Genomic DNA, 22067 nt, shown 5'->3' on the forward strand with positions numbered 1-22067 from the left:
TTCTACCAAGCTGGGACTTCCAAAGCTGGGAATCCTATTTTTTATTATGCTGCACGGGGATAAGAAATATTATGCTTTGGTGTCTCCCAACAGAATTTTTTAAACAATAGCAATTATAGAGAGATGGCAAGTTTGGTCTTTCATATTTGACTTAACAGGAATTGAAGACAAGTTTACCTGGGAGCATACAGTGGGTTAAATAGCCTGCCTTTCCTAAAATGATGGTCAGTATCTAGTAACTGCTTTTCAGACTACCCATTTCATATTGGTTTCCCTGTCCTACATCATTTTTTAAAATACTGCCTACAATGGATTAATTACCAAGAGTTAAAAAACCAAAAGAATCTGTTGTTTTCAAGTATATTCTGATTAAATAGTACTCACAACATGATAACCGGGAACTTTTTCTAAAAGAAGAAATAAAACTGTAAGAGCCTGTTTCCGAGAACTTTTAAAAATATGCTGTGTAAGACAGCATCAGAGTGATTTAGAAAGTAGTTCAAAGGGGTAGTGGGAAATCATGAAGATGGTGCAAGGGGTGGCCTGGAAAATGGTGCTTGTTCGTGCTGCCCTCAGCCGAGGCTGGTTCCTAGAAAGCCTTTCTGGAAATGTGAGCTCTTCCTTAATAATAGATATGATGCTTGCATTGCTTTTCCTATCATTGTCTTTTTTTCTTGCCTCATTTTACCTTCCTTTTGAAAACTCTTCTGTGACATTATTTGGTCCCATTTACCATAACATATATTCATGGTAATTGAGCCTTAGAGACAACATGATACGTATAGAGACCACTGATTTTGGAATCTCAAGGATCATGTTTAGACTTATTTCTGCCACTCATTAGCTATAGACTTAATCTTTACCAGTTTCCTGGATTTCACAGTGTTTAACATCCATGACCATTAAGTTAGTAGACGTACATTGTTAGTCAACTTGCTGGCCACAGGTGGCAGTGTGTAGGAAACAAACTGAGGTTGAGAAACAGTGAAGAGGCAGTGAAGAATCAGTGGAAGATAGGAAACTTGTCTAACTGGATCATTCGGATAGCCTGAAGACCAAGAGGTCCAAGACACTGGAGCATTAGGGAATCAAGAAAGTAAGAAAATTGTGTTGAACCTCCACCTGCCCCCGCCCTTTAACAATTCTAAGTAACCCCTCCTCACCTTCCCATGAAAGGACTCTCTGCAGCTCTCACCTCAGTTGCCATTTCTAAATTGCCTAAGATAATTTTTTTTTTTGGATTTTAGCATTCTAATTTTTTTTATTATACTTTTAAGTTTTAAGGTACATGTGAACAACGTGCAGGTTTGTTACATATGTATACATGTGCCATGTTGGTGTGCTGCACCCATTAACTCGTCATTTAACATTAGCTATATCTCCTAATGCTATCCCTCCCCCCTCCCCCGACCCCACAACAGGCCCCAGTGTGTAATGTTCCCCTTCCTGTGTCCATGTGTTCTCATTGTTCAATTCCACATGAGGTGTTTGGTTTTTTGTCCTTGTGATAGTTTGCTGAGAATGCTGGTTTCCAGCTTCATCCATATCCCTAGAAAGGACATGAACTCATCATTTTTTATGGCTGCATAGTATTCCATGATGTGTATGTGCCACATTTTCTTTTTTTTCTTTTATTATACTTTAGGTTTTAGGGTACATGTGCACAATGTGCAGGTTTGTTACATATGTATCCATGTGCCATGTTGATTTCCTGCACCCATTAACTTCTCATTTAGCATTAGGTATATCTCCTAATGCTGTCCCTCCCCCCTCCCCCCACCCCACAACAGTCCCCGGAGTGTGATGTTCCCCTTCCTGTGTCCATGAGTTCTCATTGTTCAGTTCCCACCTATGAGTGAGAACATGCGGTGTTTGGTTTTTTGTCTTTGCGATAGTTTACTGAGAATGATGTTTTCCAGTTTCATCCATGTCCCTACAAAGGACATGAACTCATCATTTTTTATGGCTGCATAGTATTCCATGGTGTATATGTGCCACATTTTCTTAATCTAGTCTATCGTTGTTGGACATTTGGGTTGGTTCCAACTCTTTGCTATTGTGAGTAGTGCCGCAATAAACATACGTGTGCATGTGTCTTTATAGCAGCATGATTTATAGTCCTTTGGGTATATACCCAGTAATGGGATGGCTGGATCAAATCGTATTTCTAGTTCTAGATCCCTGAGGAATCGCCACACTGACTTCCACAATGGTTGAACTAGTTTACAGTCTCACCAACAGTGTAAAAGTGTTCCTATTTCTCCACATCCTCTCCAGCACCTGTTGTTTCCTGATTTTTTAATGATGGCCATTCTAACTGCTGTGAGATGGTATCTCACTGTTTTTTTTGATTTGCATTTCTCTGATGGCCAGTGATGATGAGCATTTTTTCATGTGTTTTTTGACTGCATAAATGTCTTCTTTTGAGAAGTGTCTGTTCATGTCCTCTGCCCACTTTTTGATGGGGTTGTTTGTTTTTTTCTTGTAAATTTGTTTGAGTTCATTGTAGATTCTGGATATTAGCCCTTTGTCAGATGAGTAGGTTGCAAAAATTTTCTCCCATTCTGTAGGTTGCCTGTTCACTCTGATGGTAGTTTCTTTTGCTGTGCAGAAGCTCTTTAGTTTAATTAGATCCCATTTGTCAATTTTGGCTTTTGTTGCCACTGCTTTTGGTGTTTTAGACATGAAGTCCTTGCCCACGCCTATGTCCTGAATGGTATTGCCTAGGTTTTCTTGTAGGATTTTAATGGTTTTAGGTCTAACATTTAAGTCTTTAATCCATCTTGAATTAATTTTTGTATAAGGTGTAAGGAAGGGATCCAGTTGCAGCTTTCTACATATGGCTAGCCAGTTTTCCCAGCACCATTTATTAAATAGGGAATCTTTTCCCCATTTCTTGTTTTTGTCAGGTTTGTTAAAGATCAGATAGTTGTAGATATGCGGCATCATTTCTGAGGGCTCTATTCTGTTCCATTGATCTATGTCTCTGTTGTGGTACCAGTACCATGCTGTTTTGGTTACTGCAGCCTTGTAGGATAGTTTAAAGTCCGGTAGCATGATGCTTCCAGCTTTGTTCTTTTGGCTTAGGATTGACTTGGCGACGCGGGCTCTTTTTTGGTTCCATGTGAACTTTAAAGTAGTGTTTTCCAATTCTGTGAAGAAAGTCATTGGTAGCTTGATGGGGATGGCATTGAATCTATAAATTACCTTGGGCAGTATGGCCATTTTCACGATATTGATTCTTCCAACCCATGAGCATGGAATGTTCTTCCATTTGTTTGTATCCTCTTTGATTTCATTGAGCAGTGGTTTGTAGTTCTCTTGTAAGTTGGATTCCTAGGTATTTTATTCTCTTTGAAGCAATTGTGAATGGGAGTTCACTCATGATTTGGCTCTCTGTTTGTCTGTTATTGGTGTACAAGAATGCTTGTGATTTTTGTACATTGATTTTGTATCCTGAGACTTTGCTGAAGTTGCTAATCAGCTTAAGGAGATTTTGGGCTGAGACAATGGGGTTTTCTAGATATACAGTCATGTCATCTGCAAACAGGGACAATTCGACTTCCTCTTTTCCTAATTGAATACCCTTTATTTCCTTCTCCTGCCTGATTGCTCTGGCCAGAACTTCCAGCACTATGTTGAATAGGAGCGGTGAGAGAGGGCATCCCTGTCTTGTGCCAGTTTTCAGAGGGAATGCTTCCAGTTTTTGCCCATTCAATATGATATTGGCTGTGGGTTTGTCATAGATAGCTCTTATTATTTTGAGATACGTCCCATCAATACCTAATTTATTGAGAGTTTTTAGCATGAAGGGTTGTTGAATTTTGTCAAAGGCCTTTTCTGCATCTATTGAGATAATCATGTGGTTTTTGTCTTTGGTTCTGTTTATATGCTGGATTACATTTATTGATTTGCGTATGTTGAACCAGCCTTGCATCCCAGGGATGAAGCCCACTTGATCGTGGTGGATAAGCTTTTTGATGTGCTGCTGGATTCGGTTTGCCAGTATTTTATTGAGGATTTTTGCATCAATGTTCATCAAGGATATTGGTCTGAAATTCTCTTTTCTGGTTATGTCTCTCTGCCAGGTTTTGGTATCAGGACGATGCTGGCTTCGTAAAATGTGTTAGGGAGGATACCCTCTTTTTCTATCGATTGGAATAGTTTCAGAAGGAATGGTACCAGTTCCTCCTTGTACCTCTGGTAGAATTCAGCTGTGAATCCCTCAGGTCTTGGACTCTTTTTGGTTGGTAAGCTATTGATTATTGCCACAATTTCAAAACCTGTTATTGGTCTATTCAGAGATTCAACTTCTTCCTGGTTTAGTCTTGGGAGGGTGTATTTGTCGAGGAATTTATCCATTTCTTCTAGATTTTCTAGTTTATTTGCATAGAGGTGTCTGTAGTATTCTCTGATGGTAGATTGTATTTCTGTGGGATCGGTGGTGATATCCCCTTTTTCGTTTTTTATTGCATCTATTTGATTCTTCTCTCTTTTCTTCTTTATTAGTCTTGCTAGCAGTCCATCAATTTTGTTGATCTTTTCAAAAAACCAGCTCCTGGATTCATTAATTTTTTGAAGGGTTTTTTGTGTGTCTATTTCCTTCAGTTCTGCTCTGATTTTAGTTATTTCTAGCCTTCTGCTAGCTTTTGAATGTGTTTGCTCTTGCTTTTCTAGTTCTTTTAATTGTGATGTTAGGGTGTCAATTTTGGATCTTTCCTGCTTTCTCTTGTGGGCATTTAGTGCTATAAATTTCCCTCTACACACTGCTTTGAACGTGTCCCAGAGATTCTGGTATGTTGTGTCTTTGTTCTCGTTGGTTTCAAAGAACATCTTTATTTCTGCCTTCATTTCATTATGTACCCAATAGTCATTCAGGAGCAGGTTGTTCAGTTTCCATGTAGTTGAGCGGTTTTGAGTGAGTTTCTTAATCCTGAGTTCTAGTTTGATTGCACTGTGGTCTGAGAGACTGTTTGTTATAATTTCTGTTCTTTTACATTTGCTGAGGAGAGCTTTACTTCCAACTATGTGGTCAATTTTGGAATAGGTGTGGTGTGGTGCTGAAAAAAATGTATATTCTGTTGATTTGGGGTGGAGAGTTCTGTAGATGTCTATTAGGTCCACTTTATGTAGAGCTGAGTTCAATTCCTGGGTATCCTTGTTAACTTTCTGTCTGATTGATCTGTCTAATGTTGACAGTGGGGTGTTAAAATCTCCCATTATTATTCTGTGGGAGTTTAAGTCCCTTTGTAGGTCACTCAGGACTTGCTTTATGAATCTGGGTGCTCCTGTGTTGGGTGCATATATATTTAGGATAGTTAGCTCTTCTTGTTGAATTGATCCCATTACCATTATGTAATGGCCTTCTTTCTCTCTTTTGATCTTTGTTGGTTTAAAGCCTATTTTATCAGAGACTAGGATTGCAACCCCTGCCTTTTTGTGTTTTCCAGTTGCTTGATAGATCTTCCTCCATCCCTTTATTTTGAGTCTATGTGTGTCTCTGCACGTGAGATGGGTTTCCTGAATACAGCACACTGATGGGTCCTGACTCCTTATCCAGTTTGCCAGTCTGTGTCTTTTAATTGGAGCATTTAGCCCATTTACATTTAACGTTAATATTGTTATATGTGAATCTGATCCTGTCATTATGATGTTAGTTGGTTATTTTGCTCGTTAGTTGATGCAGTTTCTTCCTAGCCTCGATGGTCTTTACAATTTGGCATGTTTTTGCAGTGGCTGGTACCGGTTGTTCCTTTCCATGTTTAGTGCTTCCTTCAGGAGCTCTTTTAGGGCAGGCCTGGTGGTGACAAAATCACTCAGCGTTTGCTTGTCTGTAAAGTATTTTATTTCTCCTTCACTTATGAAGCTTAGTTTGGCGGGATAGCAAATTCTGGGTTGAAAATTCTTTTCTTTAGGAATGTTGAATATTGGCCCCCACTCTCTTCTGGCTTGTAGAGTTTCTGCCGAGAGATCAGCTGTTAGTCTGATGGGCTTCCCTTTGTGGGTAACCCGACCTTTCTCTCTGGCTGCCCTTAACATTTTTTCCTTCATTTCAACTTTGGTGAATCTGACAATTATGTGTCTTGGAGTTGCTCTTCTCGAGGAGTATCTTTGTGGTGTTCTCTGTATTTCCTGAATCTGAACGTTGGCCTGCCTTGCTAGATTGGGGAAGTTCTCCTGGATAATATCTTGCAGAGTGTTTTCCAACTTGGTTCCATTCTCCCCGTCATTTTCAGGTACACCAATCAGACGTAGGTTTGGTCTTTTCACATAGTCCCATATTTCTTGGAGGCTTTGTTCATTTCTTTTTATTCTTTTTTCTCTAAACTTCCCTTCTCTCTTCATTTCATTCATTTCATCTTCCATCAGCGATACCCTTTCTTCCAGTTGATCGCATCTGCTACTGAGGCTTCTGCAATCTTTGCGTAGTTCTCGAAACTTGGCTTTCAGCTCCATCAGCTCCTTTAAGCCCTTCTCTCCATTGGTTATTCTAGTTACCCATTCTTCTAATTTTTTTTTCAAAGTTTTCAACTTCTTTGCTATTGTTTTGAATTTCCTCTCGTAGCTCAGAGTAGTTTGATTGTCTGAAGCCTTCTCTCAACTAGTCAAAGTCATCCTCCATCCAGCTTTGTTCCATTGCTGGTGAGGAACTGCGTTCCTTTGGAGGAGGAGAGGTGCTCTGCTTTTTAGAGTTTCCAGTTTTTCTGCTCTGTTTTTTCCCCATCTTTGTGGTTTTATCTACTTTTTGTCTTTGATGATGGTGATGTACAGATGGGTTTTTGGTGTGGATGTCCTTTCTGTTTGTTAGTTTTCCTTCTACCAGACAGGACCCTCAGCTGCAGGTCTGTTGGAGTTTACTAGAGGTCCACTCCAGACCCTGTTTGGCTGGGTGTCAGCAGCGGTAGCTGCAGAACAGCGGATTTTCGTGAGACCACAAATTCAGCTGTCTGATAGTTCCTCTGAAAGTTTTGTCTCAGAGGAGTACCCGGCTGAATGAGGTGTCAGTCTGTCCCTACTGGGGGGGTGGTGCCTCCCAGTTAGGCTGCTCAGGGGTGAGGGACCCACTTTAGGAGGCAGTCTGTCCGTTCTCAGATCTCCAGCTGCGTGCTGGGAGAACCACTAGTCTCTTCAAAGCTGTCAGTCAGACAGGGACATTTAAGTATGTGGAGGTTCCTGCTGAGTTTTTGTTTGTCTGTGCCCTGCCCCCAGAGGTGGAGCCTACAGAGGCAGGCAGGCCTCCTTGAGCTGTGGTGGGCTCCACCCAGTTCGAGCTTCCTGGCTGCTTTGTTTACCTAAGCAAGCCTGGGCAATGGCGGGCGCCCCTCCCCCAGCCTCGCTGCTGCCTTGCAGCTTGATCTCAGACTGCTGTGCTAGCAATCAGTGAGACTCCGTGGGCATAGGACCCTCCGAGCCAGGTGCGGGACACAATCTCCTAGTGTGCCGTTTTCCAGGCCCGTTGGAAAAGCGCAGTATTAGGATGGGACTGACCCGATATTCCAGGTGCCGTCTGTTTCCCCTTTCTTTGACTAGGAAAGGGAACTCCCTGACCCCTTGCGCTTCCCGATTGAGGCAATGCCTCGCCCTGCTTCAGCTCGTGCACAGTGCGCTTCACCGACTGTCCTGCACCCACTGTTATGCACTCCCTAGTGAGATGAAACCGGTACCTCAAGCAGAAAAGCAGAAATCACCCGTCTTCTGTGTCGCTGGGGCTGGGAGCTGGAGACCGGAGCTGTTCCTATTCAGCCATCTTGGCTCCACTGATGTGCCACATTTTCTTAATCCAGTCTATCGTTGTTGGACATTTGGGTTGGTTCCAACTCTTTGCTATTGTGAATAGTGCCACAATAAACATACATGTGCATGTGTCTTTATAGCAGCATGATTTATAGTCCTTTGGGTATATACCCAGTAATGGGATGGCTGGATCAAATCGTATTTCTAGTTCTAGATCCCTGAGGAATCGCCACACTGACTTCCACAATGGTTGAACTAGTTTACAGTCCCACCAACAGTGTAAAAGTGTTCCTATTTCTCCACATCCTCTCCAGCACCTGTTGTTTCCTGACTTTTTAATGATGGCCATTCTAACTGGTGTGAGATGGTATCTCACTGTGGTTTTGATTTGCATTTCTCTGATGGCCAGTGATGATGAGCATTTCTTCATGTGTTTTTTGACTGCATAAATGTCTTCTTTTGAGAAGTGTCTGTTCATGTCCTCTGCCCACTTTTTGATGGGGTTGTTTGTTTTTTTCTTGTAAATTTGTTTGAGTTCATTGTAGATTCTGGATATTAGCCCTTTGTCAGATGAGTAGGTTGCAAAAATTTTCTCCCATTCTGTAGGTTGCCTGTTCACTCTGATGGTTGTTTCTTTTGCTGTGCAGAAGCTCTTTAGTTTAATTAGATCCCATTTGTCAATTTTGGCTTTTGTTGCCATTGCTTTTGGTGTTTTAGACATGAAGTCCTTGCCCACGCCTATGTCCTGAATGATATTGCCTAGGATTTCTTGTAGGATTTTAATGGTTTTAGGTCTAACATTTAAGTCTTTAATCCATCTTGAATTAATTTTTGTATAAGGTGTAAGGAAGGGATCCAGTTTCAGCTTTCTACATATGGCTAGCCAGTTTTCCCAGCACCATTTATTAAATAGGGAATCCTTTCCCCATTGCTTGTTTTTGTCAGGTTTGTCAAAGATCAGATAGTTGTAGATATGCGGCATTATTTCTGAGGGCTCTGTTCTGTTCCATTGATCTATGTCTCTCTTGTGGTACCAGTACCATGCTGTTTTGGTTACTGTAGCCTTGTAGTATAGTTTGAAGTCAGGTAGCGTGATGCCTCCAGCTTTGTTCTTTTGGCTTAGGATTGACTTGGCGATGGGGGCTCTTTTTTGGTTTCATATGAACTTTAAAGTAGTTTTTTCCAATTCTGTGAAGAAAGTCATTGGTAGCTTGATGGGGATGGCATTGAATCTATAAATTACCTTGGGCAGTATGGCCATTTTCACGATATTGATTCTTCCAACCCATGAGCATGGAATGTTCTTCCATTTGTTTGTATCCTCTTATTTCGTTGAGCAGTGGTTTGTAGTTCTGCTTGAAGAAGCCCTTCACGTCCCTTGTAAGTTGGATTCCTAGGTATTTTATTCTCTTTGAAGCAATTGTGAATGGGAGTTCACTCATGATTTGGCTCTCTGTTTGTCTGTGATTGGTGTACAAGAATGCTTGTGATTTTTGTACATTAATTTTGTATCCTGAGACTTTGCTGAAGTTGCCTATCAGCTTAAGGAGATTTTGGGCTGAGACGATAGGGTTTTCTAGATATACAATCATGTCATCTGCAAACAGGGACAATTTGACTTCCTCTTTTCCTAATTGAATGTCTTTTATTTCCTTCCCCTGCCTGATTGCCCTGGCCAGAACTTCCGGCACTATGTTGAATAGGAGTGGTGAGAGAGGGCATCCCTGTCTTGTGCCAGTTTTCAAAGGGAATGCTTCCAATTTTTGCCCATTCAATATGATATTGGCTGTGGGTTTGTCATAGCTCTTATTATTTTGAGATACGTCCCATCAATACCTAATTTATTGAGAGTTTTTAGCATGAAGCGTTGTTGAATTTTGTCAAAGGCCTTTTCTACATCTATTGAGTTAATCATGTGGTTTTTGTCTTTGGTTCTGTTTATATTCTGGATTACATTTATTGATTTGCATATGTTGAACCAGCCTTGCATCCCAGAGATGAAGCCCACTTGATCATGGTGGATAAGCTTTTTGATGTGCTGCTGGATTAGTTTTGCCAGTATTTCATTGAGGATTTTTGTATCGATGTTCATCACTGACATTGGTCTAAAATTATCTTTTTTTGTTGTGTCTCTGCCAGGCTTTGGTATCAGGATGATGCTGGCCTCATAAAATGAGTTAGGGAGGATTCCCTCTTTTTCTATTGATTGGAATAGTTTCAGAAGGAATGGTACCAGTTCCTCCTTGTACCTCTGGTAGAAGTCGCCTGTGAATCTATCTGGTCCTGGACTGTTTTTGGTTGGTAGTCTAATTATTGCCTCAATTTCAGACCCTGTTATTGGTCTATTCAGGGATTCAACTTCTTCCTGGTTTAGTCTTGAGAGGGTGTATATGTCCAAATTATTACGTGAACATTCTATTGTTAAAAAGTGACAGTGGCTGGGCACGGTGGCTCATGCCTGTTATCCCAGCACTTTGGGAGGCTGAGGCAGGTGTATCTCCTGAGGTCAGGAGTTTCAGACCAGTGTGGGCAACATGGTGAAACTCTGTCTCTACTGAAAATACAAAAATTAGCTGAGCATCATGGCGCATGCCTGAAGTCTCAGCTACTCAGGAGGCTGAGGCAGGAGAATCACTTGAACCAGGAAAGCATAGGTTGCAGTGAGCCGAGATTGTGTCACTGCACTCCAGCATGGGCAACAGAGCGAGACTCTGCCTCAAAAAAATAAAATTAAATAAATCGTGATTGTTTCCAAAAGTGCCTAATATAATAAATATGTTGAATTTACACAGAATATTAAAAACCTGAAGTTTAGTACTGATAAGGCCACGGGGTATAATGTGGAATGCTGGGTGGTTAGATTGCAAGGTCTACTAAACTTTGGCCAGACTGTCTCATGCCAGCAGACATCAGCCTGACAGGCTAAAGGGACTCCTTCACACTGAGGTCAATTCCAGCTGAACCAGTCATCAGATTTTTTGTGCTTGTTTTAGGCAGCTTGTTTTGGTTTATGCTACCCCAGTCCTATGTCTTCCCAGCTAACCCAATCATGTGCCTTGTAAATAGATGATCCAGAAGTCTTCTCATGGCAGACACAGGACTATTACATATGTTACTGTGAGCAGTTAGAAATATTCTGTACACTAATAGCATTGCCATGAGCCACAATTAACATCACTCTAGAATCCTAAAAATAGTGAGAAATGTGCTCAAGATAGTTATGATCTCACTGATCCTTTTCATGCTATATTGGTAGAGCTAAGCTGGTTTCTAAAGTGCTAGATCAAAAATAATTAATTTAGAATGTTTAATGTGTTCTTAAATATGATAGCTAAAAAATCACATAAAGAACATCAAAACTCTTTTTAAACAGTCTCTCCTTCCTTTATTTTTGAATAAAATGGTTTGCTTTCATTTGTAAAAAAAAAAAAAAAAAAAAAAATCTTTTTCAGTTTATAAATGCCTGTCAGGAGTAATTAATGAAAATAATACAGAATGAAGCAGCTTTACCCAGAGGTGATATATGAAATCCTAGTCTTTGGAGTGAAGTGGAATAAGGAACTGTTACATTTATGATGGCTGCAGACTGTCCAGATTTTAGAGCTGAGTTCCACAGATACACATGTGAAACATGGGAAAGGGAGGCAACAACTGAAAACATCTAAAGCAACAGTGAGGTTTTCACAAGGTACGGGGCTCATAGGCACCTTGAAAAGTATCTTTGAAAGAAGTAATTGGTACCTAGAGAGTGGTGTTATTTTAACATTTTGAAAATGTGAGCTTATTATTAACGTGCTTCATGTTCTGACTCGATGAAATGTCACCAAGCAGCCAGCATACATGAGCAAGGTACAAGAGAGCAGAGAGAGACGGGAGGGAAGGCCTGGCCCTTCTGGGGAATAGGAACTTGCCATCTCACCTGTTCCTAGGGAAGAGGTTTAAAAGAAGAGCTTCTCAGCTGGATTTTCACAAACATCCAGCTAGAGCATAATTGCAATGGGCTATCCTGTGAAGGAGGTGGGGTTAGGTGTGTAAAGCACTTTACCACACTTCTGAGATGACTGTTCAAACGATGCCTATCTAGTTTCACTTTAAATTTTAAAGCTTCTGAGCATCTTGTGATGGGGTAATAAACCCATATCATTAAGATCGATTGCTAGGCTTGGTACCTCAGAAAACAGCTTTCATTTTTTTCCCCCATTGAAACTTACTGTGATTCCAGAAGTCCATTTCAGGAGAACCGGATGCCCAAGATACTTATGCTTCCCAGGGAATGGAGGGCTGACTTCATTAATCTTCTCCAGAGTTCTGCATATATCTGGGCAGAAATTTCCCACCCAATAAATCTGTTCTTGGTACCATTTCTACACCTTCACAGTGTTGAACCAATAGGATATGGGAATGGATGCAAGACTTTGAGACAGGATTCGGGATTTGAGTAGGCTCTTCCTTAAAGTACACAAAAGCCAAAAGAAAAAAAAAGGAATGTGAGATTTGAGTGTAGGGATATGCACAAAGTTTCAGGGAAGGATTTTCCCAGGTCCTTCTGAAGCAGAAACACAGCAGATGAGTTACTAACCTTGAAAGGGAGGCGCACATTGAGACCAAGCTACGTAGAATGGCATGCTTTGTATCTTAAGATTAAAAAACAAATAATGTTTAAAATCCCAATGCATGTTAGATTTTGTGCCTTCTAAGACACCCCATTAATGTCAGTGCTAGCATATGTCAGTTCGTTATTTCATTCAATTGACAGTAAATTGATTAGTAAGTTTGAAATTGAACTGTTAAAGCTACTTCTAGATCTTTTATGTCGCTAAAGAATGGGACCAGCTAGGAGCAGTGGCTCATGCCTGTAGTCCCAGCATTTTGGGAGGTCAAGGTGGGCAGATTGCTTGAGTCCAGGAGTTTGAGTCTGCCTGAGCAACATGGTGATACCCCATCTCTACAAAAAAAAAAAAAAAAAATACAAAAAATTAGCCACGTGTAGTGGCATAAGCCAGGAATCCCAGCTACTAGGGAGGCTGAGGTGGGAGGATCATTTCAGCCTGAGAGGTTGCAGTGAGCTATGATTGTACCACTGGACTTCAGCTGGGAGACAAAGCAAGACCCTGTCTCAAAAAAAAAAAAATGATCCTGAGAAGTGTTGTGACCAACATCGTCTTGTATGTTAAACTGAGAAGCCTGGATTTGACGGCAGCATCTTGAGTGTGGGGTGACATGGTGGTGCCTGGAACCTGCAGAGAGTCAGCCAGAGAAAACCATAGGTATGGTGGGGCAGCCAGCATTCAATTTCAAGTTGTTTTTCTGCAAACTAAAATATCACCATCAGGTCAAATCCTTTGTGAAGAATGAGAGGATCTAAGTGAAAACAAAAGAAAGGACAGTAGTCCACATGGGGTTTGGTGGGGAGGAGAATTAAGGGTAGTGGATGAAATGGTGTACACACCACACCAGAGACACTCACAACTGGGGGACCATGAGAAGTCAAGAGACTGGGTTTCACATACAGCCTTGAGTCAATTGGATTATAGCTATAAAAAGATAGCCTGCCTCTGCATTAGGGGATTTTCAGTATTACAGGAGGGTTGGTGGAGCTGGTGGACATTTCTGAGCCGAGTCCATGGAAAGTAAGATACACAGGATCTCCACATATATGTTGCCGGAGCCGGGTCAATGTCTCTTTAGGTAATTTTAGCCACATTTTATTTTAAAACATTCAAAATAGTGAATCTAGTTTTGAGAATTTGTTGTCAAGGACTACTTCAAATGGCAGGATTTTCTAAATCCTGATATTAATTTGGGCAGCCTTTGCTTGGTTTATTTCTTTTTAATGAATTCGATGAAATGCTCATACTCAGATACTCAGGAAACTAACTTGAGCCAAGTCCTGGGTCTCCGTTTTCTAGTATGTAAAATGATAGGATCAAAGTATTTCAGGGAGAACAAATAGTTTTCCATTTCTGTGTCGACTTGGACCAATTGGTGGTGGTTGCGTAGAGCACTGTGTTGATAAAGATGATTAAACTGCCTCCAGGCTCAGAAGAAAAAGTCGTTAAGATTGATTTTAAATATGTGACACTGTGGACTGGATAATAGACAAGGTGAGTTAGGAGAGTATATTTGTCTCCTTTGTCTAGTTAAGCTGTTAGAGATCCTTTTAAATCCCAACATCTATGATTTTATTACCTATATAAAAATCACCTGCTTTTGTGTTTTCTGGTTTTTAAAAAATGTTTGAAAAAATAAACTTTATCCTGCAAAAATAGGAGTTTTTGGTTAACAGCTTCCACACAGTTAAAGATAGAAAATAAGCTGAGATATCAAAGTGACCTAAAAATGCAGTGCCTTTAGTTTACTGTTTCTTTAATAGCCAAGAAGTGAGTCATCTAAGCTGGTGGAGATGTTCGGCTTTCTATGCCATCTAGGGACCAGGTTGTGTGTGTGTATGTGTGTGTGTGCGTGTGTGTGTGTGTGCGCTTCCTCCAATGAAATGTGTTGTATTCCTCATGATCAAAGTTGGCACTGAAACCACAACCATGGAAATGAGAAGCAAAAGTGAAAGCTGAGAAATGTCATTTCAGGAGGTACAGGGAAATTGGCATACAGCACATCCCATGAAGTTCTTTTGCTGAGACCTTCGTCATGCTGCCACACCAAGCAGAAAAGGAGAACTGGGAAAAGTCCGTTTCTAGCTGAGCAGCCCATGCGTACCCAAACATGGGGGTGTTCGAATTCTAAAGATGATAAAAAAGAATGCTGCAGCGACCTTTCTGCTCCACTCTTGTCCTTGATTAACAGAAACGTGACTCAAAAATTACCATTGTAAGAGAACGTTGAAAATGGCCATTCACCTAAGTCATGTCTTGTCTTTTTTTTTTTTCTTTTTTTTGAGACAAAGTCTTGCTTTGTCACCCTGGCTGGAGTGCAGTGGCACGATCTTGGCTCAGTGCAACCTCTGCTTCCTGGGCTCAAGCGATTCTCTTGCCTCAGGCTCCCAAGTAGCTAGGATTACAAGTGTCAACCACGACACCCAGCTAATTTTTGTATTTATAGTAGAGACGGGGTTTCGCCATGTTGGCCAGGCTGGTCTTGAACTCCTGAACTCAAGTGATCTTCCTGCCTCAGCCTCCCAAAGTGTTGGGATTACAGGTGTGAGCCACCTCTCCCGGCCATTCATGTCTTTGTTGATCCAAGAGTGCCAGCATCACGTAATGCGGGAGGCTGTGCATATGACTGTCTTTCTTGGGTAGGGAGGAACTGCAAAATTATCTGTAGGTTAAAGAGTTGTTGGAAGACTGGGAATCAGTGGAAACCTATTTAACAGAGTCAATTAAAAGAGCAAAAGAAGATGGGTTGAAATAAGTCACAATTAGAAAACTGTTACTATGTTTTGTTTAGGTTAACCAATATACCCCATTATTAGAGAGTCATTTTTCTTATTTCTGGAATAAATTCTTTTTCCCTTTTCCTTCCCCTCGTGTTCCAAGTCGCCTGAGTGTTTGGTCTTCCATTATAATTTCTTTGGCATTCTGGAATATGGTAGGGTTGATAACATTACATTGCTACCAATGGAATGATTTCCAGAAATCAAGCCAGCTGGGAGGAATCCCCTTGACTCAGTCTGTGTAAGAAAGACAGTTGGGGCAAGATGCTATTTTTTTAATGACCACTTTTATTAAATCAAACTTATGGAAGTTTAATGAAGTTTATGAAGCTTAAAACATTGAATGTGAAAAGTCAACAAAACATACTTACTCATAATCTGATAAACTTGGAAATAAAAAATACAATTGCATCTCAAAACTTTATGCAAAATTAACTTACACAGATCAAATATGGAGGTAAAACAAATTTCCCAGGTAACAGGATTCTAAATGTATTTTAAGGTACGGAGAAATACTTTACCTCCTCCGCACATCACATATCCCCCCAAAACCAAGGCAGTATGCTCTCCATCTATCAGGTTGTTGCATGGTTTCACGTGAACTAACAGGAAGGCACCTGAGAATGCAGCTGCTTTCAAAGCGGTTCTGTAATTACCTTGACAATTGGAGATAAGTTAAAAAAGAGAAATGCTTTGTAGACAGGTAGACGGAAAATCAAACACCTAATTGCGATGATTTTTGAAATCATTCTGTGGGGAAAAAAAGCCATTTGCATCTATTACTAATCAAATCATATTTAATTATATATTTAAAAAGAAAAGCTTGTGCATTGACTTCAGTGTGAAATGAAAGGCATTCATTTTTTATTTTTGCATGGCATTTTCATTCTGAGGGCTTATGTCTTTATATGAATGCAATTACATTGATTTCATATTTATATGAAAGTCGGGAATGTTATAGCATAACAAAGTAATACACTATGCATCTAAATGTACAACATAAATATTCAATGCACAACAAAATATGATAGAGTATTTGCTTCTTTGGGTGATATTATTAAAATAAAAATGAGATGTATACATGATTAAATAAAAAAGTGAATCTTTTTCAATAGTTTTCATAAAAATAACTTCATTTTTGCACTCAACATAGATTTTTTATTAAATGCCAATTTTTGATGGCGCTGTTAGGCCCAATATAAGCTCTTGTAGGAGTCTCCAATCCTAGACATTCAGTACCATCCAAAACAGCATCATCATCAAAGCAAATAAACTATGAGAATAAGCTCTAATTCCTTCTTTACACTGTGCCTTTTATTTAATATATTGCAAGGGTTGGCTATAACTCACAATGTTTTATAAAGGGAGTACTGGATTGCTTGGGAGTGCCTGGCCTACATTTGCTCAATAAATGTAATTACCCTTCCTTTGTTTTCCAGACCTAAAACAAAATTGTTTTCTTGGCCTTTATTTTGTCATGGCTGAATTATTGCTCAGATTTCTTCTGGGATATCCAGTCCAATCCCCATGCAACAACAATAAAACCTAACCATTCTTGTTTCTCTCTGCCACATTAACTCTCTATTTTCTTGAACATTAAATTTCTAGGGTAAAATCATTTTCATTCAAAATTCCTTGTATCAGAATCATCTGCTTATAGCTTCTACTCTAGATAAGAGACTTTTTAATTTACCATTTCTCATACAGAACTTGATAATTCATTTTACATTCATTGAGTATAATATTTAAGTCTTTTTAATTGTGGAAAAACAGTAAAGAATGACACAGGCATTACTTGAGAGATAGATGATGGTTTATCCAAGGATCTACAAACAGGTCAATACAGTGAGAGCAGAGTATGCATAGGGACCTGGTAAAAAAAAAAGAGACCAGAAATGTGGGCTGCTGCATCTAATGAAAGTTTCTTTTTTTCTTTTTTAATCTGATGCTAGGAAGTTGTATTTTCTTCTAAAATCCACTCACAAATATAAAGGAAGAAAGTAATATTTTCAGATATGTGTTTTAGAAAGTTCACTGCTGTGGCAATGTGGAAAATTGATTGGAAAATTCAAGCCTAGTTATAATACTTTTACATTTAATCATCTGAGTGATGACAACACCCAGACTCAGCAGCCGCGGAAAGAAAAATATAGAGGCAGAACCCAGGCTTGCTGGATAACGGGGGCTTAGCTTAATAAGTGGATGGGTTGGGATAGAGACAAAAAAAAAAACAGCAGATCTGATGAAATAATTTAGAAATTGGTCTGGGGAATGCATATATTGAATTTTAGGTGACTGTGAAATATACAAACAGACAAGTCCAAAAGGAAGTTGGACGTATGAATTTGGAGCTCAAGTAAGATGTCTGGGTATGAATTATAGGTAAGGATGTAGGGCACACAGGGTGATGCTTACTTCATGTTTATGAATGAGGCTATCCTGTGGGTGCAGAGGAGAATCAACATCTCAGGGATGGTGTGTTAGGGATCTCCAGAGAAAGACAACTAGCAGTGTATAGCTAGGATATACATATATATGCATATGTTGTATTATATACAAATATTATAATGATAATATAAATATAACTATACATATATTTTTATATATTATATACAGCATGTATAATTTATATGCATACACATATACATTTATTATGGGAATTGACTTAGCTATGATTATGAAGGCAGAGACATCTCATGATCTGCTGTCTACAGGCTGGAGATCCAGGAAAGCCATTGGCGTAATTCAGCCAAGGCCAAAGTCCTGAGAACAAGAAGAGTTAGTGGTCCAAGTCCTGTCCTGAATCTGAAGGCCTGAGAACCAGGAGTACTGATATCCTAGGGCAGGAGAAGATGGAGGTCCCAGCTCTGGAAGAGAGAGAAAATTCACCCTTTATCTTTTGTTCCTTGTGGCCTGCCATGGGTTGGCCAGTGCCTGTGGAATGGTGAGGGTGGTTCTTCACTCAGTCTGCTGATTCAAATTCTAGTATCTTCTGGAAACACCCTCACAGACACACTCAGAAGCAATCTTTTACCAGCTATCTGGGCAACCCTTACCCCAGTCAAGTTAACACAGAAAATTTACCATCATAAATGGTTGGAGAGGAAAAGACAGAAAAGAACACGGAAAGGACCATCCAGACGGAAAGAAGTGGTGGGAGTAGGGGCTTGTGGTCTTGTGTGACAAGGGCCAAGGCCCGTAGATATGACAAGGACATAATAAACTGAAAAATTTTCATTGGATTTTGCTTCTAGAAGCCTCTGATGAGCTGAAGAAAGTTTCAGTGGAAATCTTTCCATTTATGCCCGGGTGAGGGGGTCTGACGAAGGTGACTTGCAGGTGATAAGTGGAGAGCAAGCTGAAGAGTCTCTGTAGATGCAGCTGTGGATGGAAGGTGGTGGAAGGGGGTCATAAGAAGGGGATTCAGGCTACATGGGAGAAAGTTTCTTTCTGAGAAAGAATGGGCAAGAATATGATTAGAAGATGGAGAAAAGAGAGAAAGAAATGTAAAAGAGGGAAAGAGAACACCTGATGAAATGATCTTCCTAGAAACTCTCTCCTGTGTGGCCCGGATGATGAGCTGGTTTGTTCTGCAATGGGTTTTAACGTGGTGCATGATTCCAGGTACAGACACGTTTTTCCATGGATGCCTGTGAAACTGAGGAATTTGCTATCGGTTGGCATCAGCTTTAACAGAGAAAATAGAGAGCATGTCTCACTGCACACTGGGAAACTCCTAGGATGTCTTACTCCTAGCCACGAAGCAGCCAACCACTTTTTCTCTAGCCAGGGCTTCTGTTGCCGGCATCACTGTGACCCAAAGAACCTTTCATTTTTGTGTTACATTTTTATATATGTAGATTCTTTCATAGTGAGATCTACCCACTAGTTTATTTTTAAAGATATCTTAAAAGGTAGGTAAGTGCCCCCCTTCCTATTTTCACCTGTCTCCTAATATATAGGACTCTTATTAATCAACGCAGACATTGAACGTTCATTGATTGAAAACTCTGTATTTGGGGGAGAGTAAAACGAAAGAATAATAAACATTTATGAAGGGCTTTTCTGGTGTTAGAAACTGTTGAGTCATTTTGCAACAGGTATTTCATCTTTCATTGAGGAAGCACTGTGAAGTAACGATACATTACTGCACCTCCCATTTTATGACTAAGAAAATGCAAATTCCATTGTCCAGGTTCTCATAGCTATTTCTCGCAAATATGATTTTTAAGAAAGGTCTGTTTAACTTTAAAACCTGTGTTCTTTCCAAGCTACTATGTTCCCTCTTAAAATGGCTTTTATATACATCATACACACATATGTGTGCACACAGGCATGTATATTGTTCAAATGGGTGTATGCATTTGGATACATGTGTGTGATAAATATAGAGCAAAATGCATTATGAATATTTTTATAGATAACAAGTGGCATATTATGCTTTTAAACTTCTCAAATATATTTCTGAATTTAAATGTAAGTGGAACATTAAAGACCAATGTGATGGAGAAGATTCCTTGCTGCTTATTCAATTCCAGTTCCCTATGTTTGGAAGCAGTGAAGCATTAATGTGTTACAGGTAGCTTGATTCAAGTTTTTGGTCTATAAGTGAACAGCAGTGCTCCCCTTAAAAAGTGGATTTGCTCTAACACTGTAACATTGACCCATGCCTGAGAATGAATATTCAAGGATACATTGTAATACATCCTGGCTTAAAGCTGGATAGCAAATACATGAATGCATCTTACCAACTGTAGTTAAATTGTATTATTTTATTTAGAGTTGAAGATTTGTGTATATTTTTAAGATTAATATATAAATTTTTCCTTCTGGGTCCTCTAAAGCCTTATAAGTAATTTTTAAAAATCAGCAGTGGATCCCAATGAAATATATATTAGCAAAAATAAAAGTCAATTTTTATGTAACGTTACAAGGAAGGAGTAAACTACATATAACTATTACAATATTTTATAACTACTGTAATTAAGATTACTAAAAGTAACAATAGATTTTTTTAAAAGAAAAACTTTGATTCAGTAACAACTGGACATCTACATATCAAAAATAAATAAATTTAGATATTGACAATAGACCTCTTACAAACATTAACTAAAAATGGCTCATAGACCTAAATATGAAATGTGAGAATATATAACCACACAAGGATGACATAGGAGAAAACTTAGATGGCTTTAGGTTTGGCAATGGTTTTTAGATACATGAAAGGTGTGATCCATGAAAAAATCATTTAAGTTGGACTTTATTCAAATTAAAACCTCTTAAGAAAGACAATGTTAAAAGAATAAAAGGCAAGCCACAGACTGGGAAAAGTAATTGCAAAAACATTTCTGATAAAGGGCCTATGTCCAAAAATATATAATTAAATGTAAAACTCAATAAAAAATGAGCCTAATAAATGGGCTAAACCTTAACAGACACCTCACTACAGATGATAAACGGATGTCAAATAAACATATGAAAGGGTGCTCCACATCTTATGTCCCTAAGGAATTGCAAATTGAAACAGTAATCAGATAACACCACATTCCTAGTAGAATGGTTAAAATTGAAAATATTGACATCAAATGCTGGCGAGAATATGAATCCATGGGAACTCTCATTCATTAGTGGTGGGAATGCAAAATGGTATAGCCAGTTGGGAAGACACTTTGGTGTGGGTTTTTTTTTTTTTTCCAAAATTAAACATGTCCTTCCTGTATGATCCAGCCATCATAGGTATCTACTGAAATGAATTGAAACTTATGTTCATACAAAAATCTGTGCATGAATGTTTATAGTCAAAACTGGAAGCATCCAATATGTGCTTTGGTTGGTGAATGTATAAACTGTGGTTCATCCAGAGAATCAAAATTATTCAGGGCTAAAAGGAAACTATTAATTCATGTAAGGGCATGGAGGAAACTTAACTGCACAATGCTAAGTAAAATAAGCCAATCTGAAAAGGCTACAAACTGTATAATTCCAGATATATGACATTCTGGAAAAGGCAAAACTATGGAGACAGTAAAAAGATGGGTGGTTGCCAGGGGATGGAGGAAGGGAGTGATGAATAGATGAAGCTTTGGGGATCTTTAGGGCAGTCCACACTGTCGGACGTGATTCTGCAATGGTGGATGCATGACTTTGTACATTTGGCAAAACTTATACAACTGTATAACACAAAGAAATAGAATGTCAATAATGGGCTTTAATCAATAATGTATCAATATCCATCATTTGTAATAAATGTGCCACACTAATGCAGGATGGTGATAATAGGGAAAACTATGAGAGGTGTGTGAGGGATATATATGAAATCTTATTTCAATTTTACCATCGCCTTAAACCTGCTCTTAAATATAGACTATCAATTTGTAAAACACTGGTTATAAATCGCAAATATGCCATGATTATAACTGTATGGAGGCAGGTGCCCTGAAGAAACACTAGATAAATATTCAAATATGCTAATATATTTCTATTAGAGTAATAGAAATATACTGTGAAAAAAGCTTTTTTCCTTATTTACAAATATTTAATAATATAATCATGTTATATTTCTTAAATATTTAAAAATATCTATTGCTACCATATGTTTACTTTGTACTTTCACTTATTTTTTTCATGACCATCCATTGAATTATATGTTCTCTAATTTAAATAGATTCAAACTATCTTCTGCCACATAAGATACTGTGGTGATATAGTCTGTTAATCTCCATTCTCTTGTATTGGAGCAAAGTGAAGAAGTTACATTGAAAAAAACTGCATCAGCAATAACATAAAATACTGGGCAAAAATGACAGCACTCTTTTAGCTTCTAATTTGCAATAGCATTCATAAAGGAGGCTTCAATAATTGTGCTTTTTAAAAAAATTTATTTGGTTATCTATTCAAATATCCCTTTGTTCTCAAAACTGTGTTCTATAAAATATCACTGTCTAGT

This window comes from Symphalangus syndactylus, chromosome 8 (genome assembly GCF_028878055.3).
Source record: "Symphalangus syndactylus isolate Jambi chromosome 8, NHGRI_mSymSyn1-v2.1_pri, whole genome shotgun sequence".
In the NCBI taxonomy this organism is placed as follows: domain Eukaryota; kingdom Metazoa; phylum Chordata; class Mammalia; order Primates; family Hylobatidae; genus Symphalangus; species Symphalangus syndactylus.